This window comes from Planococcus citri, chromosome 3 (assembly GCF_950023065.1).
Source record: "Planococcus citri chromosome 3, ihPlaCitr1.1, whole genome shotgun sequence".
Classification (NCBI taxonomy): Eukaryota; Metazoa; Arthropoda; class Insecta; order Hemiptera; family Pseudococcidae; genus Planococcus; species Planococcus citri.
In genome coordinates this window covers 35,581,018-35,605,018 of record NC_088679.1, presented here as the reverse complement: position 1 = coordinate 35,605,018, position 24,001 = coordinate 35,581,018, and the positions used below count along the sequence as shown (strand labels likewise).

Here is a 24,001-nt window from a genome sequence, read left to right as displayed (position 1 = left end):
AATTGGTACTACAGCGGACTTACAGAAAACAATCCGGCACACCTAAATTCACAGTATGAAAGAAATGTGACGAGAAACTCGGCATGTAGGTATGTTTCGGACATCTCCAAGCTGCCCAGCTGCTGGTCTTTGAAATTATCATGGCATCTTTGTCGGCACATATACGTATATCCATATATCAAAACAATCCATGCTGTAGATCTTCATTGTGCAACGTTCATCATCATCATAACATATCTACTCGTAGAAAGCATATACCCATTTATAACTATGCAACTTGTAACAATCGTCAACATCTTGACAATAATTGTAAAGGAAGCCTCGGGTACCACTTCGAATCTATCCATATCCATATTCTGGCAACTACATACAACTACAACAACTAATTGATATGGCACGCGTATCAAACGTATGCAATTACACAGCGATTTATCATCATCGATGCAGTAGAAAACAAAACGAAATTATAATTTTATACGCATTACCGCACATATCCACATCAGCTACCATTATAATTCCTACCGTGTAGGTATTATTTTTTGTACATTTCAATAATTCCAGCTCGAGCTAGGTGTAGGTCTATAAGTACGCATAAGTATACAGCATGGCTGGCGTTACAAATTAAAGCGAAAAAATTTTTCGCGATCGTATCCGTACCGTAAAATCGATCCTAACAGCGTGTTTCGTCTAGGAACGAGAAAAATCTCTCTCAGGACGGGTTCCTGAACGCCCGACTGTTTCTAAATAGCGGATAACGTATGTACAGCTGACTGCGTTCGTGGGTTTCGAGCGTAGGTTAACCCGGTATCAATTTTTAACGGTTTACAGACATTATGAGAAATTTTTTGCGAACGAAAAATAGAACCAAGGCAAATAAATGCTGCGAGTAGACGAACACGATGTCCGAAATGATCGGACTGAACGGGACGGCGCGAAAAGCAACTAGTAATTTACATAATTGGCCGGGAAGAATTATCAAATCAAAGAAATAATCGAATGGAAACATCGCGAAGTTTTTATTAAAGTGTTTTTTTTTTTCAATCTCACGATGCAGATTTTAGTATCTAATAAAACGGGGAAATATGATACGACGAGATCATTTAAATTGATAGTAGCTGGGTAATATTTTGATTAAAATTTCAGAATGTTTATCAACGCTGCTAAAAATTGAAATTATACTCGCACCGAGCTTCGAATAACGAACAGACGGATAATAAATACACATCAAAATATTAGACGTACCTACGTTTTATTTTATTGAACAATTTGACATTCAGAATTCAAAACAAAAATTTTGTTTATACAAATACGAAAGAATTCAACGAACCAGTAGATTAATCCGGAAATTATCACGTCTGATAGATTCGTACTCGGAGTATTTTTTCAATTTTTCGATTACCGCACCAATAATTGAAAACGAGTGCAAATTAAAATCGAACCGAATTATTCTTCAGCTACAAATATTACTCTTTAAGAGGCACAAAAGTCGAAGTAAGGCTTCTTTCGCAGATATATCAGCTTTTTTTTAGGGCGGGTCAATGTACAAAAGTTATGAACCATATTAGGTACGACATATCTACGCCACGTTACATCATTTAACACGTCTTTTTTGAAATTAACATAAAAACCCAGCAATAGACTAAAAAAATTCTTAAACTATTAGTATTTGCAATGAAATCTCAACAATAATTATAGTTCCTCTCTCGAATAAAAATACAAAAAGGTGATAATTTTTTCTTCTTGATTGTACACACACATCGCTGATTTTCGCATTTTTCTTTTCTTTCATGAGAAATTTCAAAGTACGTAGGCAAACAGAAGCACGATGATTCACACCGACAAAAATCTACTTCAGTGTACTCATAGTTGCCTTATCACACCAGACAGGAAGCGACGGGACGAAGGGTAAAATTCTCCGCACTCTGTAAAGTGTAAACATCAATCCACTCAATAACACGTTTTGAGAACCTGCATGATGATTCGAAAGGTCTACTCTACACATACATCAATCGATAACCAGACACTATGAAACCGTCAAAAGATGTCAAATAGGCTACCCATCAGCCTTTAATCCACTTGAAGTAGGGGTAACGGTCTATTTTTTTACCCCCCCCCCCCGGACATTTCTAGAAATTTCTAGAAACACATTGCACGAAAGTACGTATCTTCTCATTGTTTACAAAAGTTCTCATAAGTTCAAAAGTTGCCGATGAATCTTTTCCAAAGGAATAATTAACTGTATCGATCAGTCGAAAACTATACTATACGATCAACAGTAAAAAATTTTGAATAACTGATTTTAGCAGTACTTCTTCAATGTTTATTCTAGTGACGACATTTTGCCTTCTCGAAACAGTGAAATTTGACTGTTTCAGATTTAGATACATAGCACCCACGATACACTTTCCTATTAAGTATATTAGCATTTTTCACACAATAATGTTATACACTAGAGGAAACTTTTCTCATATTATTATAGTAATGGAGCATCTTTTATTATTCTATGTAGTTGCGGCACGCCTAAAAAAACCACGCGATTTCCAAAAACGATAACGTGAATTTCTCACGAGCTAATGAACTACTTAAAATCTAGCTTGAAGCTTCTAACTTTACTTATTATTCGCTCGTGCAGCGATAAAGGAAATTTTTAGAAAACTGTTACGTGCGAGTTCTATTTGACAACATTGACAACGAACGGACATTTCGCTACCACAGCAACCGTCTCGCTGGCTAAAGTTTTAATTAACATTCTGGAGAAAATTTAATTGAAAGGTCATTCAAGGACAGAATACACTCGATGCTAAAATGATTCGTTTCGATTCTGGGGAACGACAGATGAAAAAAAAAATGTTTCGACCAATTTCCAATATCATCCTACACAGTTCATCTCATAATACTCGTATTTTCATTTCGTTGAAAACTATCTTTTTCTTAAAATTGTGAAACGTACAGGTATTTTTGCACGAACAAATGAAAAAGTAAAATGTTGATAAATCAGAAGTACACATAGTATTTTACAGAAAAACGCAGGTACTTAACAGAACTACGCCCTCGCAATTCAATTGCTGATTTTTACTTTCTCTGAAATAGTTCAATTAGTCAGTCAAGAGTACATATTGTCATATTTACGAATTATTCGATTTTTTATAAAATAGTCGTGACACCATCCGATGACGGAAATATTTCACTACAAAATCATAAAATTTCTGTCATAAAAATTGAACGTAAATACAATTAATGTCAATTGTGATATTACAGAGAAAATTTTTCAATTCTAATTTTTATTTTCGATTCCTATACATAAATGTGATTACTGATTAGTGTACCTAGATCAAAAGATTCCAGCTGGTCACTTGAAAAGAGCATGGATAAAAAAAGGGGAAGGCACAGGATCATCAAAAATTCCTACCAGTTGAACATTTTTATAACATGAATCTCTCAAATAATTGGTCCACTTGGATTGGTTCCAATTCAAAATTGAATTGGCTTTATAGTAGAGAATATGCTAGGTAAGACTCTAGGACATTCCCGGATAAGCAATTTTTTTTCAAACGCTATTTTACTCGTTTAGGGAAGTGAAAAAAAAGGAGCAGGGGTGAGCCCGATTGCGACAATGAAAGTTCGTGCCCTGTTCTCTTTTCAGTTTTGCAAGATATATGTACTTATCTTCAAGAGGGGAAAATTAGGTCTTATGAATAAAAAATTTTTTTGGGGGGGAGAAACCTATTTTCCAGAAGAAAAATTCAAGTCAACAAAAAGGTAATTTTCATTTTTCCTCTCTCAATCCTGAACATGAGACACCTAAATTTTATAAACGAGCCTTTTGATATCAGAGTGAAATTATAATGCAAAATTGAGAGCGAGTCATTCCATTTTGAAAATAGATACTGACCCATGTTGATTTAAAAATTTTCTATCCCAATTTCCCACTCATTTCTGTAGTATTAAAGGTTCTAAAAAATTATGAGGGGAACAGTGAAAATAATGACGAATGGTAGTCTCGGTAATCCCTTTCTGAATCCTCGACAGGTGAGACATCGAACACCTGATCAAAATTAATGAAAAAAAAACATTCCGCTTTCTTGACTTGGTAACCCTATACAAATCTTCCCTTCGCCATTCTCACCACCTTGAACGACTCCCATATGCTTATACACGAGCAAATATCTCTCAGATTAAGAAAACTGTCAACTTGGCCGGATAGTGCACGCGATCCGGCTAAACTTATCGAGCCGGAACACACGAAAATGCATCACGCAATGTGGCTTTTATTAGTCAGACAACCACAATTGGACGATGAACTGGTTGCTTATAGGGTTAAGTTCGTCAATTAGACTCGAAAATATATGTATAGAAATAAACCGCAGACGTTTATCAACACAGACGATTAAACATACCTAAACAAAAAATTTAAAAGCTAAACGATGTTACTAGAGTTGACAAATATTGGACATTTCAAGGGCATCTTAAGGTACATATTATGTAATATTTACTTATAACTTAATCCGATCAAAAATTGTTTATAATACCTGAGTTAGAGCCACGAGTCCTACCATTGGAACGTATTTTTTTGCGCACTGACACAAAAACACAAAATAAACAAAAGAGGTAAAAAAAGCAAGAGGATTATTTCTTTATCACAGTATCACACTTGGGATGGCACGTACTTCGTACAATTTATTCGCAATCAAAACACCTTAAAACACAAATCGATCAATTATTTCGCGACACCGAAGTAAACAAAGAAAATATTCGCGAAAAACCGCCAAAAATTTAGCGCGTAAAGCGTCAAAACGCCGGGTTTCTTCACTAGATTTTTATATTTTTACTTATTTATTCTTTGTACGAGAACGATATTTCGTTACCACGCTCGAGGCACGATTCACAATACACAACACTACCTTCGAGTACCACAAGTAGTCAACTTTTCTGCTAGGTATTCTCTCTCATTCTCTCTCGTCCTAGGTGGGAGCTACGGCGTCAAGGCGTACGCGGGCCACCTACCGGTGGGAAGGCGATATACCTGTATATTTCGCGCGAACGGAAACAATGTTACCAGCTGATAAAAAAGAAAAAAAATTCGAAGGAAATTTCCGCCGATGTCGTCGCGTCATCTATGCACTAAATACAATGTTGTTTACAATGAGTTTTTTATGTTTTCGTATCAGTTTTCTTCAAGAATTCGTTGTTGTCCTATTTTCTTTTCACTATGCGGTGATAAAAACTTACGATAACGGAAAAAAACAATAGAACGCTATGAAATCGCGTATTTTTTTCCAAACAGGAATCCAAATTAAGTACTACACAGTTATTGCAGGCATCATCGAGCTTTTGAAAACAGAGTTATAGATATTATAAAAAGTTGAAATACAGGAATTCTTATTCCAGTCTCCTCTCAATAAACTATAGTTTCATGAAAAATAAATCACAACCAAAGGGGGGGGGGAGCTTCCAATTTTGAGCGAAATTCATAGAAATTTTAAAAGTAAAGTGGCACGTTGATTGTTAGTAATTTGAAGGTGCTTAGTTCATTTATATCGATTTATTTTCTCGATCTTATAGCCCTCGGACCCTACCCCTTCCTCTAGTGCCTTAAAAATGATCAGAATACGTTCCAAAAATATTGATGATTGTTTTAAGTGTTCGAGAGTACTGATCGTTTGTATATCCACTCCTCTTTTTTGAGATGACTTCTCAATGCCCTTCCAACTCCTCTTAATTAAACAAATAAAATTTTTAAAAATATTTATTGAAAATGTGATGAGACATGTCTACTTTCATGTAATTCGAAATCGCTGGGTTCGAATATTCAATTATTTTCAAGATTCAGCCCTTAGTGCTCCTAAGCTTCCATTTTTTAAAAACTAGAGAAGGCTGGAAAGACACTGAGCTTCACAATTGGAAATTTTGAAATCTGATGCCATTTTTTTAAAGCAATACAAATTCTTCACAATTCAAACTTTTCTGCACATAATGATGTTTGATAGAACTTTCAATAGAAATAAGAGAAACATTAATCGACAAATTATTTTCAAATTTTTTGGAAAAAAAATTAATTTTCCAGAGTATTAGAGAATTGAATAGACTTTTGAGAAAAAAATTGATCAACGTCTTTAAAAAATTTCACATAAAAGATGGGTACGGTTCACAATACAAAATCTTTATGCAATTCTATTGTTATATGTTTACATCGATTTAGAGCATTCGCTCATCAATGGAGCACCCATCAATTCCATCATTTCCTCTTCATAACCTTCAAGACGATTAAAAATAATTAAGTTATGACCTACGTATCTGCACAGCTGTCAATTATACTTCGATAACCGCACAGGAACTTACGTGCATGTCGTAAGTGTATAGGTATATCCGCGAGAGTTATAGAAGCAAGAACCCACGTAATTCTGCACTCTATGAGATGGAAAACAACGACCATCGAGCACCGAAGGAACCTCCAATCCTACCTACAACTTCTACATAGTAATAATATTTGGTGTATTGTGCTCGTGTGTATGCAAGTTCTTGATATTTGACGGTGTGGAAGGTCGGTTCAGCGCCCAAACCAACGTCTCTTTAGATTCGAGTACCAACAATGAAAGGTAATAAGTTATTTAAGAAGACACGCCGTCGTCGCAGTGTTACCACGTCATGTGCATTAGTTCTTTACGTGCACACGCAGCATGCACCTTACTTTATAAATGAGACATACATAGATAGTTATGGTACAATGTAGCTACAAGTTGATGTCTCATTTGAATCGAAAAAATGGTAAGCTATTCAGCACTAGATAGATGTGATAATTTTTGATCTACTGAAAAAGAGAAAAATATACCTATAACAGAGGTAGGTATTTGTAGGGTAAATATGGGTTTGAAATTTTCCCAAAAAATTAATAAAGCTTTTTTTATTTAAATTTATAAAGTTGTTTTCAACGCTAGTGTTAATTAAATGGCTAATTAATTCAAAATGTGTGAACATTTTTGGACGCGAAACACTGACAGCGGATTTTTCAAAATTATTGTTTAATTTATAATGAACAATTACTCAGGTTTAAAGTTGCTGTAATATCTACTAAGCTTATTTTCTACCTTTTCGAGGACACAAAATTCTAAAATAACCGCGAGACTATAGGTACTCAAAAAGTGGTGATAATAGCAAGCTGAGAAAATTTTTGCTGGCACTATTCGCTAAATTTATCAAAAATATGGACGAGCAATTTTCAACAGGATTTTTTTATGAGAGAAAAGCATGAATGATTAAAGATGATGAGGGCGGTTCAAGGAAACCAAAAAAAAAAGGTTCTCAAAAAATGAAATCTTTGAGAAAAAAACATTGCAATAACTTTACACAGATAAAATTACAAATCAATCATGAAATATACTTTTTACAACAAAATGGTACAACAGCTCCTTCACCCACGTTTCACAAAAAATTTCACTTTTATCGAAGGACAAATTAAGAATTGAGAATCAAAGATGGCTCACCGATACATAGTCCAAACCACAGCTACAAGTCAGTAGAATGCAAAATATCACAGAAACGTCATTGTAATTCCACTCAAAGAGAGACGTTCGCAAATGAAAATAAACAGAACCCAAAGTGGTTTTGTAATCAACCGAATCAAACAGAAATTCCCGAGGCGTTGATGCGGTTAACAATACAATGAAAGTTCATACCAACAGGATACTATTATAATGCGTTAATACGCCTTCAACTAGCTACAGGAAGTTCCAAAAAAAAAAAAAAAAGTCAATAATAAAATCGCAGCAACTCGAAATAGTTTCCACAACCAAGCTTTGTCTTTTCACCACCAAAAATACGCAAAGCAAACCTGTCATCTGATCAATTAATCTGGACAGTGTTTTATTTTGGGTAAAAATTTCATCATCGTTCGTTCCACCTCCATCGAGAAAAAAAATGGGCACGTGTGTTCCAAAATGCCAACATATTCTACTCCCAAGTGACATTCACATCCGAAAGTAAATCTTCCCTTGGCTCGATGTTTATAAAAACAATTCCCACCTTGAGCGAATCGTGAATGAAATCGTACATCAAAATAACCATTTAACAAGATCCCAACGTGTCGCGAACCTAAACACCCATTAAGATTTCTAAATGCGCGACTGATTTAATTAAAATCAAACAGCTCGTAACGTATTTGATACGATATTTCACTCGAAAATTAAAGCATATACGAGCAAATATCCAAAACTACTCGCTTATATAACATTCATCATTAAGTACACGTATAATTTAGTCCAAAATTTTTGGCTTTTAAAATTTTCACATGGTAAGAGTGGTTGCGAACGCGTGCGCTACTCCGCTGTCCGCCATTTTGCACATCAGCTTCGCAGCCAAATGAAGCGCGAAGCCAAAATTATCATTTCGTAATAAATTAAAACAAGTTCAAGACCGAGAACGCAGAGACATTTTGGCCCAAGCCGGGGCGCGAGATATTTTTACATAATGCGGTTGTTAACTTTTCTCACTTACTGTCTATCTCAGCTCTATATAGGCTGACATTGGTAAACCGCCTCCGCTGAAGGGCTGAAGATAAGAGAAGTAGTTTTTTTGTAGGTAAAGTTAAAGTTTTATATAAATTGGATTAGAATAATCCTTTCGACAGAATTTTCAATTCAAGTGTCCAGTTCCTCTTCAAGTTTCAATTATAATACTCCTAAAACAACTACTAATACTTGTAATAATTCACACAAACTGAATTAACTTCGTATAATAGCTTAAACAAATTGTATCTTTTCAACTAAATTTTCAATTTAAAGATGTGGGTCAAAGGCATTTTACCGAAGATTTAGTGGATGACTGGGGCGGGGGATGCGAGCTTGAAAAAAAAAATAAAAGTAAATTCGTGATTGACCATTGCCCATACAAGTCTACAACAAGATACTCAGCACATTTTTCAGCAATCCACTTTTTTTCAACAACAAATCCAACATACCTTTCTCGCCCTCCCCACCCACACCACAATAATGAAAATTATCACAGCGAGTACTGCTCTGCTCGAGGAGACAAGTACCCACTATCCATTCACCTTCATGAGTAATTCGGGTATAACAGAAATGCCACAAAAAATACAGATTCAAAACTGCTCCAAAAAATCCGTACCTAACTTTATTTCTTCTCCGATTTCCACTTTCAATTATTTTTGTTAATCTATATTCAACTGAATTAGACCAGATTGTCACCAATTCTTTCAAAAAATCTTTCCTGTATACTCCTCTCTTACAAAAACCAAAAAAATCGCTATACTGAGGTTTTCGAATGACATGACATGACATGACATAGATTCAATTTTTACATGAAACATATGATTCCGCCAAAATCTCTAGCCCAAGACGTTTGATTTTTTTCAGAACTGAAGCATGACTTTTCAAACATTTTTGCAGGATCTAATATAGTTTTTCTTGAATTTCTCCCCTATCAAAAAATGCTTTCTGAGCATTTGTGAATATTTTAAAGTTTTCACTCCCTCTCCTACCCCCGTAAAAACGGGCTTTGAGTACTGAGAGTGTTTTATGAATATGAACTTTTTGTGCATAATGCATGGCTCTTTCAGCACTTTATTTCAAAGATTCTATCATAACCAGAATGAGTGAATTGAAAAATGATTCCATTGTTAGTTCAACTCCAACCACCCAGTGATATCATACTGTAGATATATCTGAATGAATATTTCGTAAAAACTATAGACCACATTATTATCAAAGACAACGTGCGACTAGTAACACAATTCACAACAAAATATCGTAATATGGAATCACGATCAAACGATCACATGTTTGAAACCGATAAAGCTTTGGAATTTTACATGTAGAATACAGCAATCGATTTTTATTACACAACATCTCCCCTCGATATAGACAGTAACAACAAATAAGGAAACTGTTCGTTTCAATACACACGTTTATTCTTTCAACGCGATCGAGTTTTTTTTCCTTTTTATCATCTTTATTCTCAGCATATTCACAATTTTTACATCATAACTAAAAACAACGCAGTCCTAGGAGAAGGTAAAATATCGCACAAGGATCCCGCCCAATCCACGTTAAAAAACTGTTGATTTTGAAAATGAAATTAAAAACTAATTGCTATCTATTAATCACACAACTTGTGTACCGAGACGACACTAACGCTTACATAAAAATATCCTTATTAATATTTACTCTCGATAATAATCTCATATTCTACACATTATACTCGCGAGAGATGGCGGATACGCGACCGAAAAAGCAACGCAACGTTATTCCAAATCACATATATTTTTTACGTCGTCTCCCCCTTCTTATTGCGGCGCTTAAACACTTGAAACTTTTAAAATTTATTACCCTTGTTCAAATACAATGATGATGATTTACATTCCAAAAATAACATCAAAATTCAGCAACCGCTAAAACACGATAAAAGCAGCGCAGGAATTTCGAATTTTCGCCAATAAATAAACCCCTTTACACCGAACCATTTTGGATATAGATATAGTACATACCTCTTTCGTTGACATTTCCTACAATATTACAATGTAATTAGTCGATAATCAGCCAGCGAAGCAAAGAGAGGTGTAATTTGTTGTACTTTTTTTCTTGGCAAATTCACATATTATACGAGTGTTGTTTTTTTTTACGTTTAAGGACTCTCGACGCGAGTGGCGAATGATTGTCTTGATTTAAATTGGCGATATAAGCAAGATGTATGGATTTAATAACCATATTAACAATTACATCTCAACCTTGAGCCGGTAATTTCCTTCTCGTGTCATATGGAAATTAATCATGTCACCAGGTGATAATAAAAGTGAAAGCAATTCAGCCCATTTTTAATATTTAAAATAATAATAAAAAATTTTAATACGTCGTCTGTTCTCAAATCGTACAAACATTCACAAGGTGACAGGCGACCGATGTGATACAGATGTGGCGCTGTGTCATTTGAGCTCGTGTCGTAGATTTACCGCTGATCGTGGCTTGTTAATGAACCCGATTCAAATCTTGTTGTTTGAGACTGCGAATTTATTTCAAACTCATTCATGATATTCTTATTTGTAATCTGGTTCGGTGTTTTGAATAATTTGCTGGTAGACCTTTTGTTTGTTGTTTTTGATAGCTAAAAAAGTCAAGGAATGCGAGCCTTTTGTGGCAGCAGAATAATATGGAAAGATTTTGAAGGGAGGGGAAGGAGACGAACTCCCTCCCCCCCCAAAAAAACAATGAACTGACGTGTGAAAGGTTCTGATTCTGAAAGCATTTTTTTAGAATAAATTATGAAATCAATCACAGATAGTACGGACTAGAAAAATGAAAAAAAATACACTCAAAAACAGAAAAAAATGACAGATTTATTTTTTGAACTTTCTCCAGTAATTTAAAGAATACTAACCAAAAACGACTAATTTTTTTTTTCAATAGGAAATTACACCACTAATTCTTCAAAATTAAATTTGGAACCCTCGACATCGAGTTTTTAATTATTGACAAATTTTTGAATACGGTGGAAATAATCAACTTTTTACAAAAAAAGTGAATTTTGATATGAAAATCGGAGAATTGGTATTCACATAGTCATCGACTACCAAATCGATTCCAATCCAATTTTAAGAGATTAATTATTATCGGCAGAAATTTTTTGGGGTAAATTCGGCAGTTTTGATTTTTTTTGAATTTTTTGGGAGAAATTTGATTTTTAAAAGTCCAACGAAAATTGAAAAATTCATTTCAGCATCTGAAATAGCCGGGATGTATTTTCATATTTTGTACCCTTTTTTTATTTAGCTTTGCCCAGTTAATTTTTTTTTTTTTTTTGCTGAATGGGACTTACCTTCTTTGTTGGAGAAATTTCAAAACCGCCCCAATATGCAACAAACCATTTGAAATCTTCAGTATCTACCTCTAGAGTTGATTTTCTTGCCTCTCTACATCGGCCGGAACTGTCGTATAGGAGGAAATTAACAGATCGGTTTGAAAATGACAGAATTGATGGCGCGAGGGAGGGGATTACTCTTTTGAAGAAACTGATCATCGAATGTTCATAACAAGATTTACTCATAGGCTTTTTCTCAATTTTCAAAAATTCTTGAAAAACTAATTTCGACTACTCAAAATTTGATTTCAAGTTGAGGGTCACGCACTCTTCTAATGAACTAAATTTAAGAATTCCTTCGAAAAATTTAAAAAGAACACGATGATCTCAACCATTTATGTCAGTGTAGTATACCCACTTCATGAGAAATTATCACCCTTAAGTTTAACATTCCTCTCCAAGATTTAAAACTTCGTTTACGAAACTCTTCCAATTCAAAGAAGGAAACTAATACATCCAGTCCACAGTGAGCGGAGGAGAGAAAACTCGAGCATATAAATTTTCAACAATGTACGTAAAACGATTCATCAACGGAGTAATTTTTCAATTTAAAATATTTCTTCAAGATTTGTGCATTTAAATCAACGTCATTTACATTTTGGAATCTGGTCAAAATTACACGAGAGTAAAGCTGCCTTGCAGCGTCTTATTCGCTGGTTCATTTCTCACAGTGCATTTTTTCTTGCACTTTCAACGATAAAAATTTTTCAAGATATCGCAAATTCGGAGGAAAAATCTACAAAATCTATATATGTACTACTCAGCCGAAAATAAATTTTCTTTCAGAAAGGAAAAGTTCACATCACTACAATATCGATACACAAACGCGACATTTGTGATAACTTACAACTCGTGTTAATGAAACTTTCGACTTGAAAGCACAGACTCCGAGAAGCTATAAAATGCACGTGTTTCGCGTGTTTTTTCTTAGCCAAGCATGGAGGAAACAATTGAATAAAATTTGCGATAAATTTCCTCTCGTGTATTTTGTTCTTTACGTGCGTGAAATTTCAAATTAAACTTCTCCACAGCGATAATATTGATTTATGTAACAAGTTTTCCCACACGAGTGTTTTTTCCTCCCCATTACATCGCTGATGCTGTTGCTGCAAGGGAGCACATCGACGACCAAGATTTGAATAATGAATAAATTTCAAGCAAATCGACTATTAAACCGCACTAATCCGATGTCTACATCACGTCATCGTATATTTACTGGCTGGCAAATTAACGCACATAGCGTATTACAGCTGCATAGCATCAATTGAAAAAATGCTTTCTCTGTCTGTCCCTGAACATTCGAGCTTATAAGCGATCGAGAATCAATGCAGATTAAATTTTTATCACGCCACCGCTTACTATAAGAAAAGAGTAATAATTCTGTCGCGGGTATAATGAACGTATGTACTTACAACGAGACAATATTAATTTTTCTCTCTCTTGCCGACATAAAAAAGGCATTTAACAAATAAAAACCGCAAATACAGCTGCCAAGTTTGTTCATATCCAAAATACGAGCCGGGTATATAAAAATGTGCACCTAGAGCTTTTTTTAAAGAAGAAAAAAATTACAATTTTTCTCCTTCAATATCCACCCTCAGCTCACGCCACGTAGTCCGGAATTGAGTTAATTGCTGTTACAAGTCGTTTCTCTCTCTCTATCTTTGATATTTCTACCGTATATTACATATTTTATATATACGGCGAGATGATGATGATGCGGTTGCCCGCGTAATATACACAGTACGGCAAAAATGTCACACGCTGGTTCCTTTGACACGACAAAGTTCAAGGTTTAGGAGAAATTTTTTGGCTCGAGTAATCGACGTTATTAATAATACGCCGTTTTATTTATAATAACAACTCGCGTTTAAAATATTTGTTTCGGGTAGTTTGTGTAATTAATGTTTAATACCAGCGAAATCGCCCCATTCCCTCGCCCCTCAGTCTAGCAGAAGCACATTATGTACCAAGACTAGTACATAGACATTCTACGGTCTTGCTGCGGTCGTATAAACACCGCAGCAGCTTCATTAGTGACTTCTCTTTTTTTCTCGAATTCGATCCAACTTCCGGCTACGGTTAACGAAATAATTTCAAACTTACGCTATGTAATTGTGCGAGGTGTAAAACGCTCAAAGTCGAAATTTTTTCTACTTAGACGAGCTGTCGTATACCATAGACGTATACACCTAAGCATACAGGATATGTTATGGTGTTTTCACACCTACGCCATTAAAGTGCAAAAAAAAATTCTCATCGGGCTAATTTTAGCTTTCCTCGTGATACGAGTATGTACGCTACACGGTAGACACGATAGTATTTATTTTTGATTTCTCGCACCGTTTCGACAATCGTGGGCACAAATTTTATTTTTCTAGTTGGCGTAGGTAATTGATGTTTTTACAGTCTGATTTCAGAGCGAGAGAACCGAGGAGGGACACGCGAGTTTTGAATTCTTCCGCGACCACTTATAAGCGTATATTTTTGTTCGTCTTGAAAACAAAATTCCTATATTTTGAGTAATATGTAATCGAACGGATGATGGGAGAAGAGAAAAGGAGGTTTTGAAAAATAACAATTCGCTCGATAATTGATTCTTACCTAATCGTGCCATTTTGTCGTAGAGAAAATTTTCAATGTTAGGTTTCTCCATAACTTTTGATGAAGAATTCATTGACAATACGTACGATTCCCTATATAAAATTTCGAATTAATTTCCAAATGTACTTTACAATATTCTGCTCGCAAAACTTCAAATACAAATTTTATACTCTCTCAAATCTAGCGTATAGGTAAGTATTTCTTTTTCCTCATGTTCATGTAATCATAAGGTATGTGGACTTATAATTTTTCCTGAAGAGGGAACCACTATGAGAACTCATCTCAAGAATGACACAGGTAGGTAGTTAGGTACCAATGAAAAATTCAAGATTTTCAAGTCAACAGGTAACTCTGCCCTCGCGCCACGAAGCTCATAAATATTTTGAAAATGAAAATCCCATAAAAACGGATATAATAGACAATTGGGATATTTTTAACTAAAAAAAAATACCTATCATATTGAAATCGGAAAATCAACTCTGGCATCCAAAATTCAGACCTCACAAAGGGTTGAAGGTGCATGAAAAAAAAATTCATGTAACCGAACCAGAACCCTGAGGGAGCTTAGACGTATTGAGCTACACTGGCGTAATTACAGTAACTTTTCAAAAACTGCAGTTCTCACAAAATTTCAAATAATTTTTACGGATTTGTCATAAATTACCCAATACCTGAAATTTGGCTTGAAAGCGTATGAATGCTGTTTTAATTTGATTTATATTGTCATCGTCACAACACTTGCAATCAACATTTCAGATTTACGTTGGGTAAATACAAAATTTAAAGAAAATTTGAGGCAAATATGTACTTTTTGGAAAGCTATCCTCACAACTTTCTCAACACTTGAAACCTATATACTTAATACGTATTCGACTAACAAAATTCGGAATTGAACCCATAAAATTTCCCACTCGCTCGAAGGTACTTCACATATCAACACTTCCGTAGCATTAAATCAAGTCTTCACACTACTATACATTTTATGCATTTCCTCCAATATAACAATTCGTCCGCAATGTATAACAACATATGTATGTTTAATCGAAATGATTTATAGCACTCGTAAAAAAAAAAATAGAGAAGAAAGAACAAAAATCAAGCATAGTAGAAAAAGAGAACACTTTCGTAGCGAACATCTTCATCCGTATAAAGTACACGTATTCTACAACACGAGCTCTCTCGCGATAAGATTCTCGGTCAAGTTGGCCAAATTGATAACTAATTGTTAATTAATTAAACCGCCGCATTCCGATGTACTGTAGACATGGGGATGGTCCATGATGAAAGTACAAATACACACGATTAATAACCTCGACGTCTAAATTTATTGCAACGGTTGCAATTTATTACACATCTGACGTAATACGTTTACTTCGAAGCTATGCTACGTCGATTTGCGGGGGAGCGCTGCAACGGTGACGAAACGATTATAAACAAAGATCAGACGCCAATGTTCCGTGCATCGCCATCTGCACAGGTAGAGGTAGAAGAGAGTCATCTTTAGGCGTCGTCTCAGTCGTCACACTAAAAACATGACCTCGACTCGTATTAAATGACAAATACGAGCTCGAGCAGAAGATTCTGGTATAAACTCGATCGTGCAGTCATCATCACACAAATGATACATCTTAGGACTCTATTCACAAAAATAAGCCTTCGCATTTGCAATGCCGTTATGCATAATATGCTTCGTATACTCACAGTCAGCACCACCACCTACACTTTAGATTGCGTAAAGGACATCGTCGCCACCGTGAAACCATTTAACCGAAAAAAAATCACCATTTCCAAGAATTCTTTTCCATCTTCTAGCTTGTATATTGGATGCTTGATAGGATAATTCGTTATACACTTACCTAAAAAAAAAAACAACAAAAAAAAACGATTTTAATAAATCGGCTAGTAAGTACTGACATATGTTATTTGCACGAATTAATGTTCCTTTTACAATGTTATAACATGAACGACGAGGCCGTAGTCCAATTAATCACTGGATTTAATTATCAGGTATACTTGGTTGCCCAAATAAATTACAATGTACGCGTATTATAAACGTTTTCGAATTATTAAGTGACAAATTCTACGCGCCGGTAATTTTTAGCGAATGTGAATTTATCTTAGGAGCTTAGCACATACATTGAAATACTTGAAGTTACCCAACTGTAAAATTGATGTAATTATAACTGTTCTAATTAAATATATGTAGTTCATGTACCTATCTATCTATACAACATACATGAGAAAAGACCCAGGACGAAAATGAATGATTTTTCTCTAAGCGAAGAAGTTGATTTCCAAAGAACCAAGACTTTCATTTTGTAAACATTGTAGTTTGCATAGTCTAGTCCAAGTTTGAATTGTAGACCTAAGCAAAAGTTTTCGAAGTCGCTGACCCTGTGACGGTACACCACAGGATTGCGGGGAGGGGGGTTAATACCATACGAGGTGCGTCACTAGAGATCATTTGCGTGATATTTTCAGAGTAATTGTGCAGGCATTAAAGATGCATAATTTTGATACTGTCAACGCGAGTGAGTTCAATTTCAGTGGCGATTTTCAGTAAGAAGTTAGGGAAGACAGACTTCGCCTATTTCTCCAAAATTCTGCTTTTCTCTCTGAATTTTACTTCTTTTTTTTTTTAATGAAAAAATACTCAAATTATCTACAATTTTAAGTTGTTTTTCCCAAAAAATTGTTATTTGAAAACACGAACGTTTTAAGTACCCATGACAAATAAAAGAAAAGCCCCTGGCTAAGCAAACGACTATAACCTCAGAAGAAAAAAATGAAAATTATTTGAAATATTGTCTCGCATGCGTCTCATCTGATGATGTGAGTTTGATCACACTTCGTTTGGCGTTTATTTCAAGAAAAATTATGCCCTTTCTATAGATCAAAAAGATGATATACTTATCTACTTGTTAGTTGGTCATCATTTCCAACCATTCCTTTTTTTCTACATCAAAATCATTTTACAGATTATTTCAATATTAAAGCTCCTTTTTATATTTTGATTGTCTGCTAAGTTGTTTCGTTCTGTTTTCTAACTGAATAAAGATTGAAATCACGTACGAGAGGTAACCATCAAGATTTATATGCAAATTTAGCCACCCTCGCATTTACCCAACACGCTTATGAAAATCTCCCAACTAATTTCACGATCAAGTAGGTCTTATTTTTGTGGTATCTGCTCAATTTACTCATAGCCTGGTCTTAAAATAAATTCCTTCTCATGAATCATGCAGTACTATGAATTTAGAGAAATAAAAACAAAACTCAGACAAAATACAAATATACCTAACATCACATCCCATTTCAAAGTATTAATTAAAAATACACCATCCATTCAAACTCTAGGTAATGTAATGTATGTAGCACTTATAAAAATAATACTTTTTCATGTCGTTTAGAAGGAAAGTAGTAACTAGAGTGGATCGCTTTTCAACTTTTTTCGAATTTTGATGGACCCTAGCAAAAAATTATGGCTAAATGATCTTAATAAGATATAGGAAAAATTAACGTTTGACACCATCCCCCTGTCCCCCGCTCACGTTTTGACAATTTAAAAAAATTTTAGTGCGTCGAAAAAAAAGTTCATTGTTTTTCAGCTTAGACGGTTTTATTAGTGGTTACAATCACTTACAAATTTAAAGCAGTATCTACTTCGATTTTAATTTTACCATCTTAAGGGAGATGATACATAACATAATCATCAACATTGTAGGTATTTTAAAGGAAAAAACAAATATTTTGCGAACTCCTGCATTTGGTAAAAATCAACTTTGAACTTTTCCAATGGTCTAAAAACAATCATAGGTATGCATTATACGCAAGTATACTAAAGATGTCAGAAGACCATTCGGAAAAAGTTGAAAAACCACCCACCACAGAATTTACCTCCTTCATAGAATATTAAATTAATTTTTCGTTCATTAATTATGCAGGAGGGAACAGAAAGGTGAAGAAAAAGTACTGTACATTGTTCAAATTGTATTTCTTCATAAATCATAACATCGTACCACACCATATTCGCCACAACAAATGCACATGGCTTCGGCGTAAATTTTCTTCAAAAAAGGTCAACTCACTCTGGTGCATTATGAAAATAACAACGTGAATAAACCCCGAAACCGAAATAAATTTTCGAGAAAGGATCGCTAATAACCACGTAGGTATCATTTAGTCGTGTATGTTTTTCCACGAAATGTACAAAAACAAAACCGAATTTGACCTAATTATAGCGCTGCCCACTTGAGTATTACTCATTCGACTACTAATAGCTCAATTTTCGCGACAACGGTGTTAAATCAAGTGTAGTGCTTTTTGTATAAATTCCAAAATTAAGGCGCGTTCTACTCGGTTGCGCAAACAAATTAATAACGCATGTGTGTACGATGTGAGACCGCTGCCGTCATAAAAATATCATTCGAATTTGTCTCGTTTGGAAAAATTCTTCGAAATTTACTACATTGTTTTTATTTTTATCTCGTGTGCGTCTCGTGTCGTTGTATTAGTCGTATCTGTTGATACATACACACATATTTGAGACTCGAGTACGTGACTATATGTAACGTTTGAAAAATGACAAAAATTTCATTCCTTTCATACTTTGGATTTGGGTTTGTTTCTGACGTATATAGAAAGGCCACCGTTTATGACAGTTTGGCTATCTCGAATTTCGGCTAGACTTGACCTACGTAACATGTCAAGATAACCCGTAGAGTAGACCATATTTTCTTGGCCGATTTTTACAATTATGCATTACAGCTATTATTACGATGAGATGTGCCTTCTATTTGTTGTGATAACAGTGTCTCTGCCTCTATCTCTCTCTTTCTCAAAATATACGTAGTAATTGATCAGCATTAATATATTCGTTTGTTTCAAGGTTACATCGTATCGTAATTACGATGTTTTCGAAACTGATACAGCCTCTAGTGTTTTCGTATTCGCTCACAATGATCATTTCGGACCTTTCGAAGTACAGGTAGGATTTTTGAAACTAAATTGCTGATATTAAGAGTTGACATTTTTTTCCAGTAAATATCCCTATTTTCTCAAATTCACCGTGAAATAATAATTTCTTCCCCCGAAAAACCCTCCAATTACAATCCATATGCGCGCATCTCGCGTATATTTTGTAATTTGGACGCGACCACTACCAGCGGCGAGACGAGGAGTACGTCTACACGCGGAGGGAAATTTTCCAACAAACCAGATATTTCGCCGGGTTTACATAGTGCGAAGGCGTTATAAACGACACAGTCACGTCATTATCTTAGTTCTACACTCATAACGTCATCATTATATTTAGAGTGTAGTAAACAGCGCCATATACACGTAAACACCTGTCAAAAATGTACGGCTCTAGATTCGGCAACCGATGACGCTTTCTCGAAGCACACATCGTATACCTACGTAATTACTCGTACATTTTCTTTTTATAGTTCTAAGTATACGCGTACTCGTACAACAAACAACAGCAGCATCAACAAGCACGTCGTTGTTGCAAAAGTGTATCAACACCCCCTGTCCCTCCAGACATGCACTCACCCACCTACAACCAACATTCGGTCATTCATAATAAATACTCTATGTGTATTTAGTCGAAGCCAAAATTTATCGCATGAATGAGATTTACTGAAAATCAACACCGTCCTCTTAACGCTTCTCTTACCAGGAGTGTATTTACATGTTTACATCTCTTCTCTCCCGACACTCTTCTGCGATGTCAGCGATGGAAATACGACGGTATTAAAAAACGATGACTTGATGAATTTTACAGGTTTCTTTGCGACTTTAATGATTTAATTCGGGTTTGCAACGTGATACTCGCAACTACGTACATTTTTCGTTTTGCACTTTGGTTCTCTCTAATGCACCCTGCTAACGTAAGTCCGAATTACTCGTACAGCGAAGGGTGAACTCGCCCCACGAGGAGTGAACTTTACTACCTGCTTCGATCTACACTATTCAACTGGTATTAAATTTCAACGGATTACTACATTTAGCAGATACTCATTGGATAAAATAATGGGAAAATGTTCGATGGGTGATAATTTTGCAAATATGACTTTTTTAATACCAAGGGCAACGGAGATACCAGCGTGGAAGAGAAGTCGGACGGAAAAGTAGTCGTACCTAAAGTAACAACTGCTAACTCTGATTTAAATTTTTTAAAAAAAAACAACAACAATATAGGAAGGGAATACCCAAACAATCTGAAAAAAGTAAAAAAGTATGTACAATAGGGATGATCGCGAAAAAAATCCAGAAGATTCTGACCAAATTCAATGGAGGCCTTTGAATGTTACTCAGAATAAATTTTAGCTCCGAAGGTTCCACTGGTTGGGAGATGTGGGCATTAATCAGAGGAATAACGTCGTGATCTTCCAACTTGAACGTATTTGCAGTGATAACAGAGTTGGTGCAAGCGCAGATTGCAGACGTCGACTTATTATATTCAAGACAATGATTAAACGTTAGTCTTATAGGCCGCTAGCAGTCCATATCTAAAAAGTCAATGGATGTGGGGTTCCCAAAGAGGAAGCATTTTCAAAAACATCGTGGTTTTTTCGCTTTTAGTTTCTACCTAACCTGCTTCGGAAAAACTCAGATTTCTGCGACAGAGTGTTTAACAAAACTCCCAGACTAAAAATCATGACTTGTTCACGACCTATTTTTCACATGTTTACTGCATGAAATTACACCCCTCCCCCCCCCACCAAAAAAAATTAATATTTGTAAATAGGTAAATAATTGAAACTGCGAGAAATTTTTTAAAAATTTGTAGGCAAGTAGGTAATAGGTATATCAAGTTTTTTTATTTTTCTGATTTTTTGAACAAATTTTTCATTTTTTATGGACTTTTTAAGAAATTTTCAAATGTGTTTTGAGCAAAATTTATGCCTTTTTCATGACTTTCATGGCCGTTAGACACCCTGTGCGTAGACCTAAGCTGGTGTTATCGAAATCCAAGGCCACTTTTAGGGTTCTACCAAGCAGTTGAAAATTTGCAAATTGCTTATTTTGGAAGGGAAGGGGAGGGGGTGAATCCGTGTTTTGAAAATTTTTTCTTCTCAAAATATTTCGCATAATTTTTCAAAAAAAGGAGGCAAAATATATTATATTTTTTCGAAAAATCAAGTCTAAAAACTGGAAAATGGTATTTTTTTATTTCTCTTTAGAACGAGTTTATTAGGAAATTCAGCATATTAATCTCCTCAAAACATTGAATTTCATTCAGGGCATTCACTCAATTTTAAATTAATTTGTTACATATTATTATTTTTTTTTTTGCACTTTCAAACAAGTGGCAGAAATTTTTGAACATTGAAATTCACCAGTGAAATTTACGAGTCCGATTTTTTCACAATAGTTCCCGCCAGCAGTATAGTCGTCAATTTCAATCGGTTTTTTTCTCGCAATATTACTATGAAAGATGCACAACATACTTTATCTGAATTTGAACTACTCGTAAATTTGTCATTTTTTAAAAGTTTCTCTAATTTTTTCACAGGATTTTTCAGTTTTTAATAAGTGTTTTATACAGGTGCTTATTAGCCATCTTCAATGACCAACTAGAATAACTTATCATTACATTTTTATTTCTAAATTGTTGTCTCTTCACGTTTAAGCATACTCATCTAATATTTTGTAAATTTGGTAGATTTTTATTTTACATATTCTCGAAATTTTTTCTCATCAGTGAAAATTATTCTCAAGGTGTTATACATACACATTTAAAAACATCTTAATTTTCGCTTTACTCATTTGGAGAAATTTCCCATGCATGAGATACATTTTTATGAAATTTTTCTACAACATAACTAGAGTATACCCCTATATTACTTTAAGTATACCACACAGAAAACACCTTACCCATCAAAACGCCGACACGTACACTATTAGGTACTCATAGTATGATACATAGAGAAGTATTTGTAGCATAGTCGTTTGAACATCTACCACCAAGCGTACGTACATACGTAGTCGTAGGTACTTTTCGCTTCCAAAATAAAATGATTCGCGGTCTTTGAAATCAACATGCGGCCAATAGGATACTTAAACAGATGATTTACGTTCACGTAACTTTTAACAACTCTATTAAAACACATTGCACCGAAAATATTGCGGCTACTGGGTTATGAAAATTTTGCTAAAGCGACTTGTCATTTCGAAATCAGTTACCATATTATGTACGCTTTCGCCTACGTAACAAATTTCCAACATATGAACCAAGCAACTAATTTTGGACACCGGTGCTCGTTGAAATTCCTGGCGATATTGGGAAAATTATCAAGTTTCCGTTTGGTCGTTCGCTGGCTCTCGCTCGTGCATGGATGGCTAGGGGAAGGGAAACAAAGTCGCAGTCATAGGTGGTGTTTCGAATGACAATAATAGACGACAAAACATCGATAACGTGAACACAGAATCCAGTTACGTGTACAATGACTATGTGAGTTGTGTGCGAGAGACAAGGAGCGCTGAAAAAACAACCAGAGATTAATAGACAAACGGTATACACACGATGGCTATCGAACTAATCACGCGAATAAAATAGGTTAGGGTCAGATGAGCGATGGTTTTTTCTCTTCTTTTCGTTGAAATGCATGCGACAAGGCTAACTCAGCCGGTGAAAGCGCCTTCATCGTATTAGTTCGACTACTGGTACTACACCAACTCGTGCTAACCGGCAAATCGTACAAGGTGATTAAAGTTCGAAAGCATACATCATTAGAGATACGTAAACGGACACCGTATATGAAAGTCGATAATGTAAACACTATTGACATCCGTTGACATCCGATGAGGTAACCATCACGTCTTTCTATGCAACTTGTACAGGCACACATGTCCAGATAGATGGCGTAATTTTTGGACCAGTCTTTAGGGTTTGCTGTTCATCGGTCAGATCAGTGCATTATTGAAAAATCAAAACATTCAAAAAACTAACAATCTAATCGGATATTTGTCAATATAAAACAATCGAGATTCTAGGTGACAGAATGTGTATGTGTGTGTGCATAAGAGTGGAATGAGAGAAAACACGTCCTGATTTTGACGAAAACTGGAAAGGGAATTTACTTCAAGTGGAAGACCAGAAAAATATTGAGCCCTTTACCTTCACAGGGGACTAGGTTAAGGGTTCTTAATAAATAGCGGTCATTTTTGAGGAAAAAAAGTGGTTTCTTTGATACGTTTGGGTAGTGTCGCCTGTGCAGTACTTCGGTCACCTCACCTCTGAGAAGTTGCGATTTAAGTTTCTGAACCTCCCTTGAAGATCTGCATTTATTGCAAAAATTACGATTTTTCATCTATTTAATTTTTTTTTTAGCAAAAGACTACAACGCTGGATTTGTGCTCAGCAGGTTGAATTGAAATATTTCTAGAAACACGTTTTCTACGATCATTTTGGCCAAATTCTCAAAATTCATATTTTTCAACTCGTTTCAACGGGTGCAAGAAACACCAAATTATTCTTAAACCATCAGTAAACACAATAAATTCTGGACGGGGAATTTTCACCCAA

The 24,001-nt window shown here is 35.1% G+C and overlaps 1 protein-coding gene across 3 annotated transcripts in view; it reads right to left on the bottom strand.

Moving 5' to 3' along the window:
- The window catches only part of Mrtf (Myocardin-related transcription factor), a 136,128-nt gene that overhangs the window by 78,502 nt on the left and 33,625 nt on the right, over positions 1-24,001 (bottom strand). Inside the window, exon 1 of one of the 3 annotated variants that reach the window (XM_065354853.1) lies at positions 4,530-4,933. The exons of the other annotated variants lie outside the window; for them this stretch is intronic. The gene's annotated coding sequence lies outside the window, so the exon portion shown is untranslated. Of the gene's footprint in view, positions 1-4,529; positions 4,934-24,001 lie in introns of those variants that run through there. 3 annotated transcript variants of the gene reach the window in all.